Source organism: Sarcophilus harrisii, chromosome 3 (assembly GCF_902635505.1).
Source record: "Sarcophilus harrisii chromosome 3, mSarHar1.11, whole genome shotgun sequence".
Lineage (NCBI taxonomy): Eukaryota > Metazoa > Chordata > Mammalia > Dasyuromorphia > Dasyuridae > Sarcophilus > Sarcophilus harrisii.
The window spans coordinates 165866980-165891519 of NC_045428.1; the positions used below are offsets into that span (position 1 = coordinate 165866980).

Sequence of the window (24540 nt, forward strand, 5' to 3'; positions counted from 1 at the left end):
TTCCTGAATTTACTTGATTGTGTTATAATTGCAAAGGACCAATTTACTTTCTAATGATTAATGAAGCAACAAAATGAATATTGTTTTTTAAAAGTATATATTTTAGTCAGTGTAGGAATCTTAATATTTTTGAGGGTCATGATCTAGAGTTAGTATTGAAGTGTGATATCTATAAAAGCAGGTTTATTGTATTTTCATTAGGGAGGAATTGGATATAGTGAGGATTCTGTTCGTATAGAGATTGGATTTGATAGTGACAGTAGTTCTTCTAACTGCGATTCTGTCAGTCTAGGCTCTAGTCCTTAAAATCTATATGACCTTGGACTCATTCTTCACCTTTTTCATCTATAAAATCAAGATAATATACTAGCTACTTCACAGAGTAATTATGAAAAAGTGTTTTATAAAATTTTAAAATATGAAATAGATATGTCAACTGTAAATATGAATCTCTTTGCTTAACTATACCATTTAACATTTTATTAATGAATTTTTTAATGTGTAAAATAAAAATAATTACTGAACTTGACTTTTGGTTCTATGTACAGAAAATCTTGTATATAGAAGTGGAGAGTTCTGAGTCTTAAATTAATGTTGAAAATGAAAATAGATGTATTAGGCCCTGACTGAAAAAGGATACCTCCATGGAAACAATTGTATCTCTTCATCTTTGTCTGTGGATAACTCATTAGCAGTAATAGAGCTTGTGTATGACTTTGAGAGGAAATAAGTTCCAAGGCTTGCTGGGATACAGTTTTAGAATAATAAATATATTCACCACGAAGTTATTTACTAACCTGGAAAGATGCAGAAGTTGGCTAGGGAAAGCTAAACTTAGTGAATAATAATATAATGATTCTTAAAGTTGATGAATGAAAGCAACTCTAATAGAATAATCAGAAAAAAATCTGAAATCATGAGCCAAGATTTTCATGTCTAAAATCACCTCAATAACAACTGAGTAATGGTTCAGCCCTTATTCAGGATAACCTTAGGAACATGGCTCATTTCTCCAAGGGGTCATGGTCCTTTATATGCTCTATTCTCTCAGGCAGAAAAGCTCATAAAACTATTTATTTTTACTTAGCCTTTTAAAAGCACTTTATTTGTACATGTTGTTTTGACCCAAAAAGATATTTTTGGCAAACACTCAAATATTCCAATATTAAAAAAAATTTTCCCAAACATACGTAAGCCAAAAAAAAAAAGCCACCTTTCATTTCTGAGGTTTATCACTTATAAATGGAAAAAAGAATGTGTGTTTTAACTTCAGTAATACTGCTTCAGTATTTTCTGCTATACTTGATTAAACTTGCCTCTTAGTGTTTTATTTATAGCACTGTAATCAATGTGTATTTTCTTTAAGACCATTTAATAAGCTTAAAAAGTAAATGGTTGTCGGTCCCCAATTCATTATGCTGGGAGAGGACAATTGAAAAGTGTGTGTGTGTGTGTGTGTGTGTGTGTGTGTGTGTGTGTTTAGCAGCTCACTTTTCTAGTGATCTTGAAACCTCACTGAAAAGTTTAAAGACTCTTGCCACACTCAGAGCTCTATTTTAGTCCTTTTCCACTTAGGAAGTTCAGTGAGGAACAATGTTTCCTAATATTACTTTTTTTCCTTCCCTTTTTTTTGCATTTACTTGCACCTTCATGATTCCTGTTGCCCAGATTCTTTATAACAGAGTTCATATCTCCAGCTTCAATATCTCAAGAATATGGTTGGTTGACAAATATGATGTGGTTCCTCTTACCACATCAGGCATTCATACAAACATAATAGAAATAGATAATACTTTTGCATGTCTAAATATCTGAGCAGCAGGGCCAAAGGAAAACATCAAGATTAAGGGACCAGATGGGAGACATTGAACTAGAGTGAAAAGACTACTAAATTTGGAGGTATATGACCTGGATTTAAATTCTAGTTCTGCCTTTTAAGGTCTCTTCTACATCTATGATTCTATGAAATTAAGGATCCATGACTAGGTTCTCCATAATAGACAATACCACACAGTTCCATTCAAACTCTTTTGGATTCTAAGAGGTAACCCTTTTGAAGGGAAATGTGCTTTTTCTACTTAATCATTCTAAGTTTTGAAGCCCCATACACTTTGTTTTCTATCTGCCCAGTCAACTACTAAGAGCTTCTGATGGTAATATGTATTCTGTCTCAAGGCCTGCCTCCCTCCAACTGCCATTCTGAGATCTAGTACAAGCTTCTATTTACCCCATAATGCCTCTCTTCTATTTACATCCCTTACACTCACTTCCAGCTTGGGCAAAATTTGCATATCAATTCCACTAATGATAAAAGAATGAGCAACTAAGGAAGAACTATTAAGAAAAAAGAAAAAATCCTGTCTACTCTAATACTTTTAAGTTCTAATGTCCTAACTACACAAAGCAACAGGTATGTTCCTACTATAAAGCTTCTTAGACTGTGGGTTGTGACCTTATATGGGATTGTATAACTAAATAGGGCAGCAAAATTATAATTTATTATTAATAAATGTTTAATTTGTATATGTACTTTGTATACTTATGTATTAGGAGTCATATAAGAATTTCTCAGGCAAAAAGGGGTCACGAATAGAAGAAGTTTAAGAAGCCTTGTACTAGTCATTATAGTTATTAAGGGATATAAATACTCCTGGTATCATACTCAGGCCTCACATCTCTCATCTAAGTATATGAGATAATTTCCTTCTCTCTGGGTTTGGCTTCCTTCAATCTCTAGTTAATCTAGGTTCCCAAAGATAGGGATCTACTACATGGTTACCTTCAAATTCTCTTGGGATTACAGGGAATGACCCTGCTAAAGGAAAATGTCTCCCTTATTCGTCATTCTAAGCCCTCTCCCCATCACATTTTGATTTCTATTTACCCAACCAGTCACTTACAACAATCAACATTGTGTAGTCTTTGTTACCAAACACGCATAATAATAGCATATATATGTTAAATATAAGCATTTATTTAGTAGGCCAAAATAATATTAATATATTAATGTAGGTATGTAAATAATAAAATATATCACAATATAGACATAAACCCAAATCATAGTTTTTAATCAGTGCCCTCAATAGCTAACATGAAGAGTGGGTGTACATATAAACCTGGCATGGAAGTAAATGTGGAAGGAAAACTCATGTGCTTTGGGTAACTGGCAACTCTAGTCTTCAGATTTCATTGTTAATTAGTTGATTCAAAAACATTAATGCTATATCAAACTGCATCTTAGCTTCTTGTTTTCACCACTCTGATACTAGGAAAATTCTCTGCTTTACTGGAAGATACCCTCAAATTAACTACTACTTTTTTAAATAATAGTTTTTTTATTATTATTTTCAAGATACATGCAAAGAGTTTTCAACATTCACCTTTACAAAACCTTGTGTTACAGTTTTTTTCCCTTATGTCTCCCCATTCCTCTTCCCTAGATTACAAGCAATCCACTACAGGTTAAATAGATATAATTCTTCTAAACATATTTCCACAGTTATCATGCTGCACAAAAAAAAAAAATGAAATCAAAAAATTTTTTAAAAATTTAGAAGAAAAAAGCAAGCAAACAACAACAAAAAAGTGAAAATATTATGTTATGATCCACATTCAGTTCCCATAGTCCTCTTTTTGGATGCAGATGGCTCTCTTCACAACTCTTTTGGAATTGGCCTGAATCATATCAGAGTTGATTATCACATAATCTTGTTGTTGCTATGTACAATATTCTCTTGGTTCTACTCACTTGACTTAGTATTAGTTCATATAAGTCACTCCAAGCCTTTCTGAAATCATCCTGTTGGTCATTTTTCATAGAAAAATAATGTTCCATAACATTCATATATCATAACTTATTCAACCATTCTCCAACTGATGGGCATCTACTCAGTTTCCAGTTTCTTGACACTACAAAAAGAGCCTCTATAAACATTTTGCACATGTAGGTCATTTTCCCTTTTTTAAAATCTCTTTGGAATACAGACACTGCTGGATCAAAGGGTATGTACAATTTGATAGCCTTTTCTGCCTAGTTCCAATTGCTCTCCAAAATGGTTGGATCAGTTCACAACTCAACCAACAATGTTTTAGTTCCCTTGGCAATCTGGTGAAACATGGGCTTCTCTAAATAATGATTAGAAATTTAGAAAAAGCATAGGATTACAAAGAAAACCAATTTTATTAAAATAAAGATTTAATTTTTTTCTCATCTAAATTTAGGTTGTTGTGGTTTAGTCATATCTGACTTTTTGTGACCTCATTTTGGGGGTTTACTTGGCAGGATACTAGAATATTTAGCCATTTTCTTCTCTAGCTCATTTTACAGATGAGAGAACTGAGATAAAAAGGACTAAGTGACTTGCCCAAGATCACACAACTAGTTAGTGTTTGAGGATAGATTTGAATTCAGATCTTCCTCACTCCAGACCTAGCACTACATCTACTGTGCCACCTAGTAGCTTCCTCCAAATTAATAGACTCCCCTAGAGTCTAAAAATGGACCCAAGATTCAAAACCTTTCTTCTAGCCTTGACATATCACTTTTGAGAGATAGTCGCTTTTTGTTTCAATCAAAGTAGTCTCCCTGATGTCCTTTAGATGACTTTTCACTTCTGTCTTTGCATAGGCTAATAGATTTATTATAACTAAAATAGATTTCTTCCTTCCCTCTACTTCTTAGGATTCTTAGCTTTGAGGAAGCTTGCATCTCAAGCACCATCTCCTATATATAATCTTTCCTGACTTCTCCAGCTGCCTACTGTTTCCCATCTTGAAATTACCTTGAATTGACTTAATTTACATTTTGAATGTGCTTGTTGTTTACCTCAATACGAAATAAACTCCTTGAGGGCAGTTCTATTTTATTTTTGTCTTTGTATCTCCAGCACAGTTCCTATAGGATACATAGTAGGCACTTTATAACTGTTTTTTAGTTGACGATCCAGAAGTAGAAAAATGTCTGCCCTAAACGAATTTACAATTGGGTCAGACCGAATTAGTCATCATGAAACAATAAGAAGATATTTAAGTACCAGTTATTATTATTCAATTTTGTGACAGTGTCCTTAAGTGTATTGGGAGTGTGTATTAGGATAAGGAAGAAAAGGGTCCATATGAAACTATAAGTTTTAAAATAGGATTCCAAGTACTTACTTGTTTTTTCTAACTACTTCAAAGCTGATATCATGACAACTCTTATTCTCAGTTTCAATGAGAAATAAGTTAATATGAAGATTTCTTGACTTTTTAGAGACCTGTTTACTTCTATTAATTCTCTAGAAAATTCTCCCTTAGAATCAAATGTCCTAATTTTAGCCACATAATTTCTCTTCATGCCTGCATCCTATTTTTGGGATTACAAGCATTTTTGACATTGCAGATCTCTCTACAGGATGGCAGAGAGGATCCCTATTCCATGCCTTTCTTCTCCTTTCTCCCTTCCACAATATTTCCTGATTGCTAGCAAAATGGAGGGGAATGACAATGCATACAAATAGCCCCTTTTCTCAAATTTAGGAATTCTTTTATTTGGTGTCATGACCTGAGGGAAGAATTTATAAAAATGTATATAATTTGTATAATATATAGTATAATTATTACATATATATAAAATAAGTGAGGCTCTAGAATATCACAGAAAATAACAATTATTAGATCTTAAGGGTATTGATGAAGAAAATTGAATCATGAATTTAGTAATTTTGATGTAGTTCAAAGGATAGTTGGAAGATGTGAAGAAAAGCAAGTGGTCACTAAGTGAGGAAATAAGACAGTACTCCCAATTCAAGAGCCATCAGGGAAAGAAAGTGAAAGAGCAAAAGTATGCTCAGCCTGATATGTGCTCAGCCAGTTGTTAAATTTTAAGCATGAGAATTTGTACTTTGGAAATCGGCAATTGCTATAAATCAGAACTTGTTTTATTATTTTATTGATTTCTAGACTTAAGACTCCTAAACACTTGACCTTCTTGTATATATTTTTTGTTCTGACTTGGCCTCTACTGAGTTAACATCAGTCAGTCCATCCCACTTCTCTCTAACCAGAAGACTTTTCACCATCACATAGTATTAACTTTGACCCATCATGGCTGAAACAAGTTTCTGAAGTTCCATGTGTTAGGTTGATGACAGACTAAAATATTGATCATATACTTTATAATCCACTACCAAGATCAAATCTGAGCATATTCAAAAGACTGGTCCTCATTGTTCAGTCTTTTCATTATACTTTTATATCTACCTCTTGATTTCTGAGGACAATAGTTATTTTGTTTTTCTATCCCTCCAGTGACTAGCACAATTCTTGGTAGCTCATTGACTGTGAGTTTAAATTAGTCGCCTTATCCTAAGTAGTGTTACTTAAAATTTTGACCCATCCTTTACCTTGAGAACAGCAGCAGACATAAGATGTTTCTAAAGTCTGAGGCTATGTAACTTCAGTTTTCCTTTTGTCTGCCCTTTTATCTATCCCTTGTCTCACAGCAGCACTTCAAATTTGCAAGAAATATTGGAGGTAGAGAGGTTAACATATAACCCAGGCCAGTACTCCACAATCTACTATTGTGACTTCTATATTGATTTCAATCAGCACACAGACATACACATACGTAGGTGCTCACACACACATCTGTGAGATCCATTTGAATTGTAGTTATAGAAACAAGTGAAGTCATGAATAAACATAAAGCAGAAGATCAGCAAATAAAAAATTGAAAAAAATTTCCACATAATTAAGGCATTTATCAGTGAAGCAAGTGTATTTTGATATTGGTCTCCACTAGAATTTGGTAACTCATCACTTGTAAGTGGATAGGGCTCTGACTTGGAGTTGGATTGGAGACCTTTATACGTAACTTGTACAACTTTGGAAACATCTAAAGTTCCTTTTCCTTTTCCTATACTTTTCCTATCTGTGAATGTTTGTTATAGGAACTTAAGTTGGAAGGACCATTTATCATCATTTTACAAATGAAGCATTTGCTGCCCACAGATATTGAGTAACTTTTCCTAAATCACACAAGAAAGCAAATGGCAGGATTAGATTTTAAATCAGAGTCCTTGCACTGCAAACCTAGCATCTCTTCCACTATACCACATTTCATCAAAACATGTTACCTATCTCAATTAAGATATGAAATAACAAGTTCTCAGAATTTAGAAAGAAAATGAACATGTTTGTGGCTGAAACATGATAACTTTGAAGAACATTAGTTCTGCAGTCAAAGGACCTAAGTTTTTGTCCAAGACCCAATCATTATTCTCAGATGAGGAAATTGTCTCTACCAACACAGATTGATTTTTGTCTTTGTAATTAACTTAGAGGAGGGAGAGAGAGAACAAGCATCTATCAAGTGACTATTATGTGCCAGGCACTGTGCTAAACAATTCTTACAAATATTTACTCATCACAACAACTCTGTAAAATAGGTCCTTTCATCATCCCCATAAAACAGTTGAGGAAACTGAAGTGAATAGACAGTAACTGACTTATGCAGAATCACACAGCTATTAAGCGTTTGAGACTGGTTTGGTCTTCTTTACTCCAGGCCCAAAGTTCTCTCTATTGCACCCACTAAATTGCCTTACAGTTGCTCAGAACATTGCAGAGTTAAGTGGCTTGACTGCCCCAGGGTCACAAAGATAGAAAGTGGACCAAAGTTATGGACCAAAGCTGACTCTTAAACCAGTTCTCTGCCTCCTGTTATACTAACTGTTTAGGTAAATGTAAATTATTTTTACATGTCTTTAAGCTGTAAATGTTGGAAGACAAGGTTTTGCAAAGATGAATGTTGAAAATTATCTTTGTGTGTATTTGGCAGAATAAAAAGTTATTAAAATGGGGAAAATAAAATGGAATAGAAATTTTAAGTGTTTTTAAAAAGCTGTTTAAATGTCATTTACTATTATCTTGCTAACAAAGCAGATGCTTGCATATTTACATATAATGTATTATTTACAGTTCATTAGTTTAACTGGTCTCAAATTCAGGTCCCATATTGACTTATTTAAATTTTAAAAAGAGGGAAAATGACAATAATAATAACTAGCATTATATGTTACCTATTATGTGCCAGCATTGTACTAAGTGCTTTACAAATATTATCTTATATGATCTGCCAAACTCAATCCTATCACCATAGATTATATAGCTAGATCTTCAGCCAAACTTTTTTGCAAATCTTGTAACTTGGTTCAAAAGTAACTCAGTGAAATCCTGATTTGGGCTAATATGGAAACATGCTTTACATGGTTTTACGTGTATACTATTTTACTTGCCTTTTCAATGGGTGGAGGAGGTACTATGAAAGGAGAGAATATGGATCTCAAAAAAAATATTTAATGAATGTTTAAAACAAATAAATGGTGGATTTTAAAAAACAAAACTGAATCACATCAAAAGAAAGAGAGAAAATCTGTTTGGATTAGCACCAGTCATCACAGAAAAACAGAAGCATATTGGCCATGTACAACAAAAGAAACCAATTAATATTTTATATATGTAGTTTTTACCTTGCACCACAAGAGGGTAGTATTTACCCAAACAAAAATGAAATTTTCAACTGGACAGCCTTCCACCGTTTGTTTCCATTGTATTTCCATTTGCATTTCCCCCCCAGCTGTAATATATGATAAAAAATAGAGATTTTTGAGGGAGACGGAGAATACAGATGAGGCTGTTTGGTGAATCTCCAACCTCCTACTCTTACCCTTGTGCTCCTTTGGGGATGGAAATAAATAAAGGGCAGTCTGAGCCAGACATAAATTACATCATCTATATCTGGATCTCGGCCTCATTGTTTTCAATTGGGATTATTCTGTAAGCAGTTACTAGAGAAACCACTTCTCTATGTAGACAAATATCCATATTTTCCTACCCACAAGGAAGCTATAATATAAAGGAGATTTTGCCAAAGCAAAATGAACTGCCTTCTTATTGCCAGGTGTCTCTCAAGATTTTTCTGGTCCTGCACTTAGTCCCTTCACATAGAGTAATGTACCACCCACCATAGTGCCCAACCCTTAAACTATCCTCTTAATACTCCCCACACTGAGGCTGGTCTCATTGTTAATAGCTTAATGCAGTTCAATTTAACTCAATAAAGGAAGAGCTAAGGGATTCAAAAAAGAGACAAAAAACCCAGCTCCTACCCTTAAGTAACTTAATATGTCATATATCAGTACATCCCCATTTCCTAGACAATACCAAAGAATTACAATCCATCTCCCCTACTCCCCTTTTTTAACTCCCCCAAGTCTTTCGCTCTAGAGGCAAAGAGGGCTGGGGAAAGAATCTTTCCTCATTGAATGACAATAGTATGAGATAGGAGAAAGGGAACATGGCTTCTTTTCATGCCCCAGGGGAGAGACTGCCTAGCCTAGACTGTAAATGCCCTTCTTGAAGTACATTCTTTGCTTTGTGTGGGGCTGCTGGGTTTGTATAGGAAAATGACCTGAAGATCTTTTCTGTTCATCTCCCAGAGGATTAAGGAATCTTTAGAGTTGCCCCCAATTATTTCATCTTCATTCTTTTCTTTTCAAGACTAGTCTGTCTGAAACTGTAGTCAGTTATGTCCCAACTCATTGTGAACTCATTACAGTTTCTTGCTCTCTCCTTCTCTCCCCATCTTTCCCTTTCTCCCTTTCCCCTTTTCCCCCCTCTCTCTCTTATTCTCCCCTTCTTTTTCCCCCCTCCTTTTCTGGCGAGACAACCAGGGTTAAGTGACATGCCCAGAGTCACACAGCTAATAAATGTCAAGTGACTAAGGGTGGATTTCAACTCAGGTCCTCCTGATCCCAGAGCCAGTGCTCTATCCACTGTGCCACTTAACTATAATGTGATGAAGACAAGAAAATATGAGGACTATTAAAAAAAAAATCTGGATAGATATATATGAAACAATTTAAAACAAAATAAAAAGAATCAGGATATTGTATATACTGTGACAATGTATAAGGAAAAATGAACAGATGGTCCTGATAAAGGAGTGAATAAAATATTATGGTGCTATTGAAATTCATTTAAATCTACAAAATTAAACAACAACCGTTGCATTGATCTTCAATGATAAGTTTTTAATAAAAACATTTTTCTTTCAAAGACAAAGCTCTAATGAGGGGTCACTATCTCCAGAATTAGATCTTTCCTTTATGTATTGCTTTAGTTGTTAGAAAATGTTTTCTTACACCAAACCTAAATCTGCCTCTCTGTGACTTTCACTAATAGTACTAATTATGTCCTCTGGGGCCAAGAAGAGCACATCTAATCCCTCTTTCAAATGACACCTCTTCAAATACTGACAGACAACTCTCATCTCCCAACTATGCTTTCTCTTATTTAAGACAAAATATTTGGAGAACATTTATAAAAGCTAAAAAAGCAGTTAACAGGCAAAAAATACAAAAAATTATTTTCGCATTTTTATAGTGACCTGTTCTCATTGATATCAGTGGAACTAGCACTCTGTCTCTATTTTATCCTTTCTGTCCTTCCTAAATTTTTTTTCTTTAACTATTTTCTCTCAATGATATTGGGGAAGGAGCATAAGAAGGGGTATCTCTGATACCAGAATACCATGTAATATGTAATCCAGATTAGTTTCCCCAAAAGTATATGTTCCTACTCTGAAGATTTCTGGGAATATGGAACTTTTCTAAAGAATCATCTTAAAATTAATGTAAGAAGGGCAAAATTAATGCAGGAAAAATGATTTTAAAAGAAAGATCTAGTTGAGATATAAAAAAATGATCAATGAAGCAAAGAACTAGACAGAAGATGGCATCAGAGGTTGAAAGAAGGGTTAACTTTGTCTAGAAGGGGAGACACTTTGAGAGTATCAATAGAATTTAATGTGTTGAAGAAGAGATTTGAGGAAACTCTTAAGATATAATTTCAATTTTATTTTGATAAAGTAATCTTTTGAGAGATAAAAGGGTGTGAGGGGAGATGAAGTTGGGTGCTTAAGGAGAGAGGAAAAAATTGGGAATGATTTATATGGAGTACATGAAAGGAAATCAAATAGAGAAAAATGATAGCATTGTTTCATGGTGGTAAAAACCCAGTTAAAGCAAAATGGCATCTTTATAGTGAATCTAACTAGCATAGTTTTGTGATTTAATTTGTCAGTAGCCTACATGACATGATTAGCTTGGGAGCAAAATGTATGTTAATTTTTGACCAGGTAACTGAAATGTGGAAGAGGCATGAGAGGATGGGTCTGCATTATAGAAGGTGCCAAGGAAGGGAAGTGGTAACTTCAGAAGAATGTCATATTTCAGGGTAAAGAAGAAAAAGAAAGATAAGTGAGATGTTAGGAGTCTATGACCCACTCTTCCTTCAAGTGTCACTTCTGAGAGAGTTTTTATTCTTTTAAAAAAATTATATTTTAATAGTATTTTATTTTTTCAAATATATGCAGAGATAGTTTTCAACATTCACCTCTGCAAAATTTTGCATTATAAATTTTCTCCCTCCCCAAAGCAGCAAGCAATCTGATACAGGTTAGTGTTTTATCCTCTTAACTTAGCATCCAAGTATTTTGGTGAATTAGGTAGAAAGAGAATTCAACACCAAACTGTTTGTTTTTTTTTTGTTGTTTTTTTTGTTTTTTAGAGCAGAATAAGTAGTTAATGAGACTGATGAGTCTTTTTTAAGGGCCCTTACAGAAAAACACTCAAAACCCTTAAAACTGTTCTGAAAAGGGGGTAGTCTTGTGGCCAAAAAAAAAAAAAATCATTGCCAAGTAGAAACTCAGTCCGTATTTCATGACCACTAATGTGGTATCTTAGTTTTTCTGAACCTTTGCCCTGCGTGCAGTAGGAAAATTGATTAGAAGGTCAGATTCATGAGACTGGTAAGAAGACAGTTACCCCATCTGTCAAGAGGTTAAATTGTATGTTACCCAGTTGGGTTGTTAGACTAAAGAGTAAATGAACTCTCAAAATGAAATGAGGACTAAATAGTTTATTGTCTTTGCAAGGAGGGGAAAGGAATGATACAGTTTTTAGCTCTTGCTTACATATTCATTTTCATGAGCCAAAAATGAGGTAATCAGTCTCCAGTTCAGCTGTTGAAACAGCAAACTATAACCAGTCCCAAAGCCAGCTGTTGTAATGTAGAGGACTACCACTGTCTAGATCAGGAGGAAGATATGAAGTCTTCATGGAGCGACATATCAAGAAAGAGCTTCAGGGAAGATGTGTGTGTGTGTTTTCTTAGTTATTCATTCCCCTATTTCCTTCATTACTATATAGCCCATACTACCAAAAGAAGCCTGAAGCTTTGATGAGACTAAGAGTTAATTCCTAGCACCCACCCTGGGAACAGTTCCTTTCTGAAGCACCAAGAATTTTGAATACCCACCCTTTCCCTTAGGTATATGAGATCATCAATTGCATGAAAGAAATGCAGAGAGAAGATATTAAATGGTTTCTGTGCCGAAGCTACAAGAAACAAAGTCTGAAATTGCCAGCCTTTGACCATCTTGGAAGTACTTATCTAGGTGGCTATACACTCAATTCAATAATTATTTATTGAGTGCAAATGTGATACTAAGCTCAGTATGAGATACAAATCAGTATATATCATCCCTGTCCTTAAAGAGTTAATATTGTCTTTGAATGTGATACTGTTAAATAAAAATATTATTTATTTAAAAGGCTATCATTTACAAAAAAAGAGATTAAGAGAAATAGGATCAGAAGACCAGATTAACTGATTAAATATTAAATAGGCTATGGGCAAACAAATGTTAACTCTTATAATTAAGTGATTAGAATATGGCACAGTAAAAAGGTCACCCGACTTGAAATAAGAAGACCTGGATTCAAATCCTATTTGTTATTCACTAGCTTATTAGGAGGTGTTTTTCTACTTTTGGCGTCAAATTCATCTAAAATAAAGATTTTGGACTCAAATTATTTCTATGGTACTTTTTTCTCTCTTTTTTAAATCTTTATCCTGAAATATAACAATTCCCCTGAAATTACCACTCCCTTGCTTGGCACCCTTTGTAATGCTTAACCCATCTTCTCATCCCTCTTCCACATTTCAGTTACTTAGTCAGAATTTAATATACAGTTTTCTCCCTTCACATTTGTAGTTTGACTCATAAATCTCTCCTCTTTGAAATTATATAATTTTATTACTCTTTCCAGATTCCTGTATCTTTCAGTTACCCATCTCTAGAACAGGCTGCCATTTTAAAGTAGTAAATAATTTTATTTTTTCCAAATATATGTAAATACATGTTTTTACCATTCATTTTTTTGTTGTTCAAAATGAATTTGACTTTTATTAGTGATTCAGAAAGCACTGTAAGACATTTTTTTTATTTTTATAGCTTTTTATTTACAAGTTATAACCATGGGTAATCTTACAGTATTGACAATTGCCAAACCTTTTGTTCCAATTTTCCCCTCCTCCCCCAGATGGCAGGTTGACCCAATACATGTTAAATATGTTAATGTATAAATTAAATACAATATAACTATATATGTCCAAACAGTTATTTTGCTGTACAAAAAGAATCAGACTTTGAACTAGTGTACAATTAGCCTGTGAAGGAAATAAAAAATGCAGGCGGACAGAAATAGAGGAATTGGGAATTCTATGTAGTGGTTCAAAGTCATCTCCCAGAGTTTTCTTTCACTGGCTGTAGCTGGTTCAATTCATTACTGCTCTACTGGAACTGATTTGGTTCATCTCATTGCTGAGGATGGCCAGGTCTATCAGAATTGATCATCATATAGTATTGTTGTTGAAGTACATAATGATTTCCTAGTCCTGCTCATTTCACTCAGCATCAGTTCGTGTAAGTCTCTCCAGGCCTTTCTGAAATCATCCTGTTGGTCATTTCTTACCGAACAATAATATTCCATAATATTCATATACCAACAATGTATTCAGCCATTCTCCAATTGATGGGCATCCATTCAGTTTCTCACCATTCATTTTTATGAGATTTTGAGTTCCAAATTTTCCTCCCTCCCCAAAAAGCAAGCAGTCAGATATAGGCCATATATGTGTGATCGTGTTAAACATATTTTAATATTAGTCATGTTTTGAAAGAAGAGGCTGAATTATAGTTGTAAAGCTAGAAGGATTTTTACAAATCATCTATTTCCAATCCGAGAGGTTCATGGTCATAGAATTAAGGGGCAGAACTGAGATATGAGCTCAGATCCTTTGATTCCAAATTCAATGTTCTTTTTGTGATGTCAAGACAGATTTTCATGTTCATAATGCTTACCTCTTTATCTGAGTAACTGGTCTCTGGTTCTAAACTTTGTCCTCTTCTAAGGTTTTCCATCTTGACTTTCCTATTGGTCCAATGGAAACTAAATACATTGTTTTCCTTTGGAAATCCCATTGTTTTCCTATTTAAAGTGCTAAGTCTACTTATAGATTTTGACAATAAAAGATCACATTATACTGACTTTATTGATTACAATAACATATTCAACTTAGAACAACAAAATGCTGCTTTTTAAGGCTCCTTCTCCCATCTTTTAAGCCCTTTCCATGGGAAATGAGTCTTGAAGACTAGGAATTTTTAAAAAAACATAGACAATATGCAGATTTGTTTCGTTTGACTGTATTTATTTAAGATTTTAGTGGATAGTGGTAGTAGAAGGAAAGAGAGAAAAGAGATAGAGGGAAAGAACATTTGATATTTGTGAGGTTTGATAGCTTTCTTGAAATATTCAATTCACTTTCAGAAAACAGATGTAGTCAGCCCTATTCAACCAGTCCTTTTCATTTTCTAACAGATGGAACCTACTTTTTAGTTATCACCATAGGCTCCCTTCAGAAATGGTTGGCTAGGAATACAACAGAAGTTATCAGCCACTTCCTCACTTCTCCCTGCCTTTCTTTTTACAAATAATGAAGCATGCAACCAGGAACAGGTAGGATCAATCTGTTATCCATATGGCATTGCAGGTAATTAAAACTTAAGGGATAAATTTAACTTTAAAGAACAGGAAAGCTTTGGTACATGGATTCACCCATTTGGAGATCAAGGAAAAAGGAAAATGTTATCATTGTTGATCTCAGCAGAATCAGGCAGTCACCGTGGCTCTATTTTCAGTCCTGAATGATATATACATGGATTAGTCTCCTGATTTTGTTAGCAGCATCCAGCACACTCCCTCCTTATCTTTACCTAACCAAAAGAAAAATCTTGAACCACTTCTACATCCATTCCAGTGCTTAACTCAAATCTTCTGAAATTGAGAAATTCCTCATTTATTCCTTCCTTGATTCTTAAGATGTTTTGCTTCCAGCACAAGAGGAAGAAAAACCAAAATTATCCTTTTAAAATTCACAACCCCTCTTCATCTTTAGCTCATGTCAAGCCAAGGGATTTCATTCTTGCTTGTAGGACTTCATTCTTTGTTGACAGAGATAGATACTGGTTAGAAATAATATATTTAAAATATATACAGAAGAAAACAAAATGTTTAACAGGTAATCTAAACAGAGTGATTTTGTTACTATTTTATTAAGTAAAACATTGATTTTGATCATGCATAATGTCTATAAATGAATTGAAAGCATTCTCAATGCCCCTGTTGGTGGGGAACAAGCAGAATTTCACAAACTTTGTTCAACAATGGATCACATCTTTACCATCTCACAATTGACTTCTAGATTTTGACAATAAAAGATCCCATTATACTGACTGTTTATTGATTACAATAACATATTCAACTTATAACCACAAAGTACTGTTTTTAGGCTCCTTCTCTCATCTTTACTTTGTTAGTCAAGATTCCTTGGAAGCTGTCATTACAGAAGAGCCTATTTAATACTCTCTGATAATAAACATTAGGCAAGGCATAACATAAAGATAGATGCTCAGCTAAGTATTCTACTGTGTGTTGGAGGAAACCATCACAGAGAGTGAAGTTTGTGAGGTCTTCCAGATGCTCCTCTTTGCCTATGACTTAGTGCATCAAATCCAGAGATATTGTAGAGAATCTCAAAGAGATATGTAATTATTTAAAAAAAAAAAGTTTGACCTATCCATTCACAGAGGAAAGATCAAATGGATAAAGATTGTCTATTGCCCCAGATTTAACATAAATATAAATTGAAATCTTTTAATGCTTATCAAATAGTGTACATATCTGGGTCAGACATTACAGATAGACAAGGTTGGGCCTAGAATTTAAAGGAAGGAGAAAAATACATTGCTTTCAGGAAATTGTAAACTGCTTTTACCAATTCTGAGTTTTCCATGGTAGCAAAAGCTTGTCTTTTCAAAATAACAATTTTTCTGTTATTGTTGTGTATACCAGTAAGACTTGAAGGACTACTGCTTGTCTTTTATGTATTGAAATGCTTGTGTTTATTAAGTTAATAAGAAAATCAAATTTGTATAAAATTTTAATGTAAAATTTAAAAATAATTTAAATTTAACGCTTATATGTTAAAATAACTAGGATATTTAAAATGCCATACAGAAAGTATATTTTCACTGTTTCTCTACCCCAGGATCATTTCACCAAAGAAGTTGATACTCATTTACTAAATGACATTAATAAAAGATCCCAGAGGATAGAAACCATATGTTTTTACCTGGTCTGTGTAATATTCAAAACAGTATATGCTAGAATGAGATCATATAATTTGGAGCTTTGAAGCAAGAGGTAAAGAATGCTAGTGAAAAAAGGGATAGTAGAGATAATATTGTTCAATACCATCATCTTATAAATATCCTGAGACAAAATGATTTGTAGCAAAACTAGTCTAGAACCAAAGTTAGGAAATTTATCTGGTTTCCTAAATCCTAGGATTTAGTCCTTTCTCTCAGAATCTGCAATATGTGCCTTCTTTTCATACTCGATATTACCACTGATTGACTTTTTAAATTGTTTTAGTCAATTATCATCAATCAAAACATTTGTTTACAAAATCAGAATTTTCAGGTTTCAAGAATCTGAAGAAAATCTGATATAAAATATCTTTAAATGAGGCACAGAAAGCCTTTTATTCTCCCATAATCATGCTATCTTTCAATAGATCCTGAACTTTTTTTCAATTTCTATCCAATGTGTTATGTTCACAAGACCATATCCAAAGCTTTAATAAATAGTAACTTACTATTTTAAAAAATCAATTAACAAATATTTATTAAGCTGCTACTATGTTCCAACTACTATAATAAGGAAAATTTAAAACATTTAAATTAAGTAAGCTATGTCAGTCCTTTGGAATTCAGATTTAGATTTGATATAGATTTTGAATTGGACTTCAAGGGGTAGATGGAATTTTAATAGGAGAGAGAAGTCCCAGGAAATAACATGTTCGTGAAGGCACTGAGGAGACTGTCCTGATAAGAACAGTGGGACTATCTTTGATTCCCTTTGAGTTAGGCTCTTGTCTAGCTAAGAGATGGGCTAGTTAACCAATTAATTACAATCAGAATTTTCTTCTAACCTTCCATTCCATATATTTTAAACAGTTCATTGGAGAATCATTTAAAAATGAAAAAATCTAAAATAAAAATCTCAACAATTTATTGTAAAGCATTATATTTCTCCTTCACTGAATAATTATTTTTCTCTATGAGAATATCCTTCCATTATCTAACATTTTCCTCTTTTTTATATTTTAAATGTATAGGTACCCAAAGATGTATGATGAGTATTATAGGTTTTTATTATCAAGATTTTTATAAAAGAAAAATGGAGGTTCACAGAGCATGAATAGTTTTCTCTTTGTCATGGGGACATAAGTTTTCAAGGCAAGATTTAAATCCAATTGTCTCCTACTTCCTGTAATCTTTTCTTTGCCTCTCAAGGCAGTAATAGAAAGTGAAAGTTTGCATAACAAAATAAATATTAGACCCTAATAGCATACTAGCAATTTAGTGACTTTTTTCCAACAAGTATTTTCTTATTAGTATACACTAATCCACTGCTTACAGCAAGGAAATTACACATTCTTGCAATATTAAAGTCAGTTGGCAAATGACCCCATTTTGCAAAGTAGAAGGACAAAGATCTTGGAGAAAAACCTTGTTTTTCAGCATTTTCAGTAACCTTGATTTGTTGAAACAGTCCATAATTAGTAGAAATTAAAAATGATTCATTTAATCAAATATATCAAATAAAGTTGGCGACTAAATGGCTATGTATGAATAAAGAAAAGGGATTGAAAAATCATAGTTATCCATAACTAAAAGGGAAATGTTTTGCATTGTTTCACATGTATAATTGTTACCATATTGCTTGACTTCTCAATGAGTGGAAGAAGGGCAAGAGGAAGGGAAAGAATTTAGAACTCAAAAGTTTTAAAAATAGAATGTTATAAGTGAATAATAACTTTTTAAACTAAAAATATCAAAATTGTAGTTATCCATATCCATAGAATATGATTGCTCTGTGTATTTAGAAATACACAAATATAAAATTAGGCACATGATATTTTGGGCATACAAAATGCTCCATCAACAAAACTAAGTAAAATCTGTTTAAAATTTTAAGGTCACTGTAGATTACCTGACTTAAGAAATTGTAGAGGGGGAATAAAAGAGTGGATAAAAATAATTAAATAGGTGATTTTGTGAAAACTCTTTGTGAGAGACATGTATTTTTGAAAGAGAAGAAATAATTATTTCTTGGGAAGTGTCTGCTATACAAAACAAAATGTATCAATACATTTATCTATTTATTTGCTGAGGCAATTGGGGTTAAGTGACTTGTCCAAGGTAGTGCATATATACATATATATGTGTGTGTGTGTGTGTGTATATATATATATATATATATATATATATATATATAATTATAGACACAACTAGGAAGTTTAAGTATCTGAAGTCAGATTTGAACTCAGGTCCTCCTGACTTCAGGGCCAGTGCTCTATCCACTGTACCATCTAGCTGTCCCTATCAAATCATTTTTAAAATGTAATTTAGTTTGTTTTTTTTTAATTTGGAGAATAGAAATTAGGAGAAAAAGGACTTGGAATGACTTGATATGAGTAGAAGGTTTGATGAGTGATTCCCAATACCTGGGGATATTGGGATGGAATGGTATATAAAGAAAAGCTTTGGAATCAGAAAACTATGACCTCTGTTTGGCCCTGAGCAGATAATTTAAATTCTCAGTAATTTAAGTAACTCTAAAAGACTATATGTAGCAGAGAAAATATCTACATTGGTAAAAGGGAGTTTTCCACACCAGAAATGCCTTATGTCAATGAAGTTATAGACCTAAGACTCATCCCTATGTGTAACACAGTGGGGTAGGGAGTGGTATTTCTCTTCTGTCCAGCAAATAGAACAATATAGTTATTTACGTTATTTGACAGAACAGAAATAAAAAGACTTTGTGATAATATTAAGTATTCAAATTAATTTTTAAAGGAGATTAGGAGTAAAAGTCTTTAAGCTAGGATAACTTCTACTTTTATTAATTTACTAATGATGATAGCTAACATTTATATAGCACCTACATGTGCCAGTTATTGTGCTAAGTGCTTTACAATTATTATCTCATTTGAGCCTCACAACATCTCTGGAAGGTAGGTGACATTATTGCTATTTTACAGATGAAAATACAAGAAAAACAGAAGTTAAGTTTCTTGCTCAGATTCACACCATTAGTAAATATCTAAGACCAAATGTAAATTCAGATCTTTCTGACTTCCCGCCTATACTCTATCCACTGTGTCACTAATTATTACCAAAAAAATCAATAGGAAAGGAAAGAAAATAAGCATTTTTCTTTTTTCTTTTTTTATTTTTATTTATTTATTTATTTTTGCTAAGGCAGTTGGGGTTAAGTGACTTGCCCAGGATCACACAGCTAAGACCATTAAGTGTCTGGGGTCAAATTTGAACTCAGGTCCTCCTGATTTCAGGGCCAGTGCTCTATTCACTGCACCATCTCTATCCACTGCATTATCTCTATCCACTGCATCACCTAGCTGCCCTGAGAATAAGCATTTTTATAATGATTACTATGTATCAGTTCCTGGCACATAGCAAGCATTAGTTATGTATTTTACAAATATTATCTCATTTGATTCATATAACAATCCTGGGAGGTAGAAGCTATTATTATCCCCATTTTACAGATGAAGAAATTAATGCAAAATTTACCCCATGGTAAGGGACTTGCCCATAGTCAAGTATCTGAGGGTGAATTTGAACTCAGATTTTCCTGACTCCAGGCTCTACACTGTATCCATTCCATCACCTAGATTTGTCAGATTACTAGAAAAAGAGGTAGAAGATGGCTTCTACAATATTTAGCATAGTGTTTCTAAAACCTAGTGTGGTTCCTTTGGCATAATAAGTGCTTAATAAATATCTGAATTGAATCATATTCAGTAAGCAGTTGTTATTAGAAGAATGAACAAAGGGGTCACACTACCCAGAGGGATCCTTCAGCTCTAGTCTCCCATAAATCAGTAGACTGAAAAAATAAGAATTCATTCTTAGTGTTGGGAGGATCTACTAGAGGCATAGCTGGACATAGTTTAAAGATGAGTTTTTCTGTACAGGACATTTAAAGGACATAAAGAAAGTTTCATATTTATGAGAAAACAATCAGATGTAATAAAAATTCAGGATTAAGTTGATGGAAAATAATTGAAACCTAATGAATAAGACTTAGGTAGTTATCTTTCTTTTTTTTTTTTTTTTAATTTAATAGCCTTTTATTTACAGGTTATATGTATGGGTAACTTTACAGCATTGACAATTGCCAAACCTCTTGTTCCAATTTTTCACCTCTTACCCCCCCCACCCCCTCCCCCAGATGACAGGATGACCAGTAGATGTTAAATATATTTAAATATAAATTAGATACACAATAAGTATACATGATCAAACCGTTATTTTGCTGTACAAATAGAATCAGACTCTGAAATATTGTACAATTAGCTTGTGAAGGAAATCAAAAATGCAGGTGGGCATAAATATAGAGATTAGGAATTCAATGTAATGGTTTTTAGTCATCTCCCAGAGTTCTTTCTCTGGGTGTAGCTGGTTTAGTTCATTACTGCTCCATTGGAAATGATTTGGTTGATCTCGTTGCTGAGGATGGCCAGGTCCATCAGAACTGGTCATCATATAGTATTGTTGTTGAAGTATATAATGATCTCCTGGTCTTGCTCATTTCACTCAGCATCAGTTCGTGTAAGTCTCTCCAGGCCTTTCTGAAATCATCCTGTTGGTCATTTCTTACAGAACGATAATATTCCATAATATTCATGTACCACAATTTATTCAGCCATTCTCCAACTGATGGGCATCCATTCAGTTTCCAGTTTCTAGCCACTACAAAAAGGCAAGGCTGCCACAAACATTCGTGCATATATAGGTCCTTTTCCCTTCTTTATAATCTCTTTGGGATATAAGCCCAGTAGTGGTAGTTATCTTTCTTTAAATATTTCTCTAACTGATGTTTCAATCTTAGCTGGCAAGTAAAAATTAATAACATCACAGGATAATAATATACAGTGTGCTTCTAATAAAAGTTAGCATTTATATCGCACTTGATATGTACCAGGCCTTGTGCTAAGCACTTCAGAAACATTATCATTTGATCCTCACAATAACCCTGAGAGGTAGGTAATTATTATTCACATTTTACAAATGAGGAAACTGAGTCTGAGAGTGGTTAAATGAATGCTTAGATACACAATTAATAATTTTCTGAATCACTATTTGAATCCGAGACATCCTGACTCCAAATTCATATCTCTCTCCTCTGTGCCACCTATCTGCCTTATAGAGAGGGATCCCAAAAATTTTAGTACAACTTTTAGCTATTAAAGGCAGCACTAAGTGGTGCAATAGGTAGAGTGCTGGATCTGGAGTAAAGAAGACTTATCTTCCTGAGTTCAAATCAGCCCTCAGATACTTACCAGATAATTGGCCCTTAATCTTATTTGCCTCAGTTTCTTCATCTGTAAAATTAGTTATAAAGGAAGTGGCAAACCACTCTTTGCCACAAAAACCTCAAATGGGTTCATGAAGACTCAGACATGACTGAAACAAAAGAACACCTCCACCGATAAAACTATTAAAAAACATTTAGATCTGAGTTGTTAAAGATTAAAGGTGTACTATGACTTTGGGGACTCCTTGTATTATTATGAAAGGGGAACAGCATTTAAAGGGGAAATGTTATTGTTTATATCATATACTAAATGCTCTGAGGACCATATTTGAGCATTGTCCAGATAAGCAGGCAGTACAATTATACTTTAAGACTTTATTGTTTTCTTGGTTGACTGCCACACAAATTACATCAGAAAACATCAGCCTTTTTTAAAGAATGACCTTATACCTCTAACCTAAAATTCTTGTCAAGCATCATAGCATCAACAAACCTTTATTTAGCACCTATTTGGTGGCACTGGTCAAGTACTAAATGAAAATGAGAAAGCAATCATAGATATGGCAATTTTCAACAAAAAATTTAAAGCTATCCCAAAAACATGCTGTTTGAATATCTAGAATTTTGTTAAGTAATACCTTACTTTAGTACCTCAAAGAATTTTATTTCATCGGTAAACCCTCTAGTGGGTTTAAGTCTTCTATTCCTTAAGCTTTCAAGAGTGAGTTTCTGCTATATATCTACTTATATATTTATCTGTGTACACATATACACACATACACATACATAGTATACACATATAAACCTACATATGTGTACACATCTATACATAGTATATATGTTATACATATCAATATACCTGTACAATGTATGCATATATACATATGTGCATGCATTGCAAACACATATACATGCCCATGTATACCTACACAGATAAACATATATACACATATAATAAAGTGTTAATTTTCTGGTGATGAGCTGAGCATATTCTGGCTTAGTCTGATAAGTGGATGATAGAATTACATCATCTCGGAAGCTAGAAGAGACCTTAAAGAGTCTAACCTTCTCGTATTTACAAATAAGGCATCTGAGATCCAGGAAGATCAAATGATGACTTGCCTACATCATTAAGTCACACAGACGGGAAGGGCAGAAGTCAAGGTTTGGACCAGCTCTTCTAGCTCCATCTTCACCATTCTTCCACTTATATCATGTTTCTTCATCATTGCCTCATACTCGAAATCTTACCGATTTGTGTGACATTTGTTGGGACCCTTGAGAACCTAGGCTTTTCTCTATTTTGTGATGAGATATTGGAAAAGGATTTTTTTCAAAGAGAGGAGATGACTTTTGAGTTACTATAAGTTATAGAGACAGTATGACAAACTAGGTGACACAGTGGATAGAGCACCAGCCCTGAAAGACCTGCTTTCAAATCAGACCTAAGACTATTCTGTTTTCTTAAGTGAAGAAGACCAATGACATCAGGAAGTTGATACCTTGTTTTGCAAGTGGATTAAATTTAAGTGAGACAAGCCTATGCAAAATCATCAGCCTTACTCTCTCTTCTAGAGTCATCTAAGTTTAAAGACAAAACATAGGTCAAGACTAGTGGTGTTGGCTCCCAATGAATGCAATGGGATCTTCTGGCTTTTTTTAAGCTAAGGTCTTTTCCAGGTTTCAATTTGTCTGAGGCCATAGCCATTTCATAATAAAAGGTTAGATAAGAATTGAGGCAAAAGATCAGCCTCAGACACAGCCACGTTTCTGGGTAAGTCACTTAAGTCCAATTGCCTCCTCCATGTCCCCAAAAAGAAAGTTGACCACTGAATCAGAAAGATAAGGGTTAAGACTCTGCTCTGCCACTATTGAGTCACTTAAATGTTCAGTGACTCAAGAAACTCTGTTAGGCTTTAAGTTTCAGAATTTTTACTAATCTACCTTGGCAAAATAAATTTCCTCTCTAACAACTCCCTACAGTGATTCAATCATAGGTTTCATGGTAGGGGACTGAGAGGAGAATGTTGTTACAGAATAAAATGCCAGAAAAACAATTTATACAATAATTATATTATTAAGACAGACAATTTTGAAAGATGTAGGAACTCTGACCATGATTAGAGCATACTGCCCACCTCCTGGTTCAGAATCAGGCATTTTCTTTGGCTATGAGCCATGCAGAAATTTGTTTTGCTAGACTATCCATATTTGTTAAAATAATTTTTTTTTATTCTGATGGTGCTAGTTTTACCCATTGTAGGAATGGCAGAGTTGGAAGGTGAGAAAATAATTGCTTCTTAATTTTTTTAAAAATTAAGTTTTTAAAAATTAAATCTATTTTGGGGGGATTTGTGTATGTGATATATTATAGCCTAACAAGGAAAACAAAAGCCTAATTAGTAGAACGAATATTAGACCAAATCCCTGTCTCTATTTCTTGACTATTAAGATGAGAAAGTATCTTAAAGTAACTTTTCTTAATGCAAAATTAGAATTTCCCCTCCTAGTCCCATTACATATATGACATAAACAAACACCCCTCAAGTATTTTGATTTCTTTAAAGAAAAACTGGTTTATGAATCAAGGGAATGATTATTTTGCTATTTTAAAAGAAAAGGATATGAAGTTTATTTTTTTGCTCAATAAACTGTCCTAATAATTGATCTGGTATATAAA

At 33.6% G+C, this 24540-nt stretch overlaps 1 protein-coding gene across 12 annotated transcripts in view; it reads left to right on the forward strand.

Annotated features, from left to right (window-relative positions):
* The window catches only part of MCF2L (MCF.2 cell line derived transforming sequence like), a 247192-nt gene that overhangs the window by 158243 nt on the left and 64409 nt on the right, over positions 1–24540 (forward strand). The window lies entirely within an intron of this gene.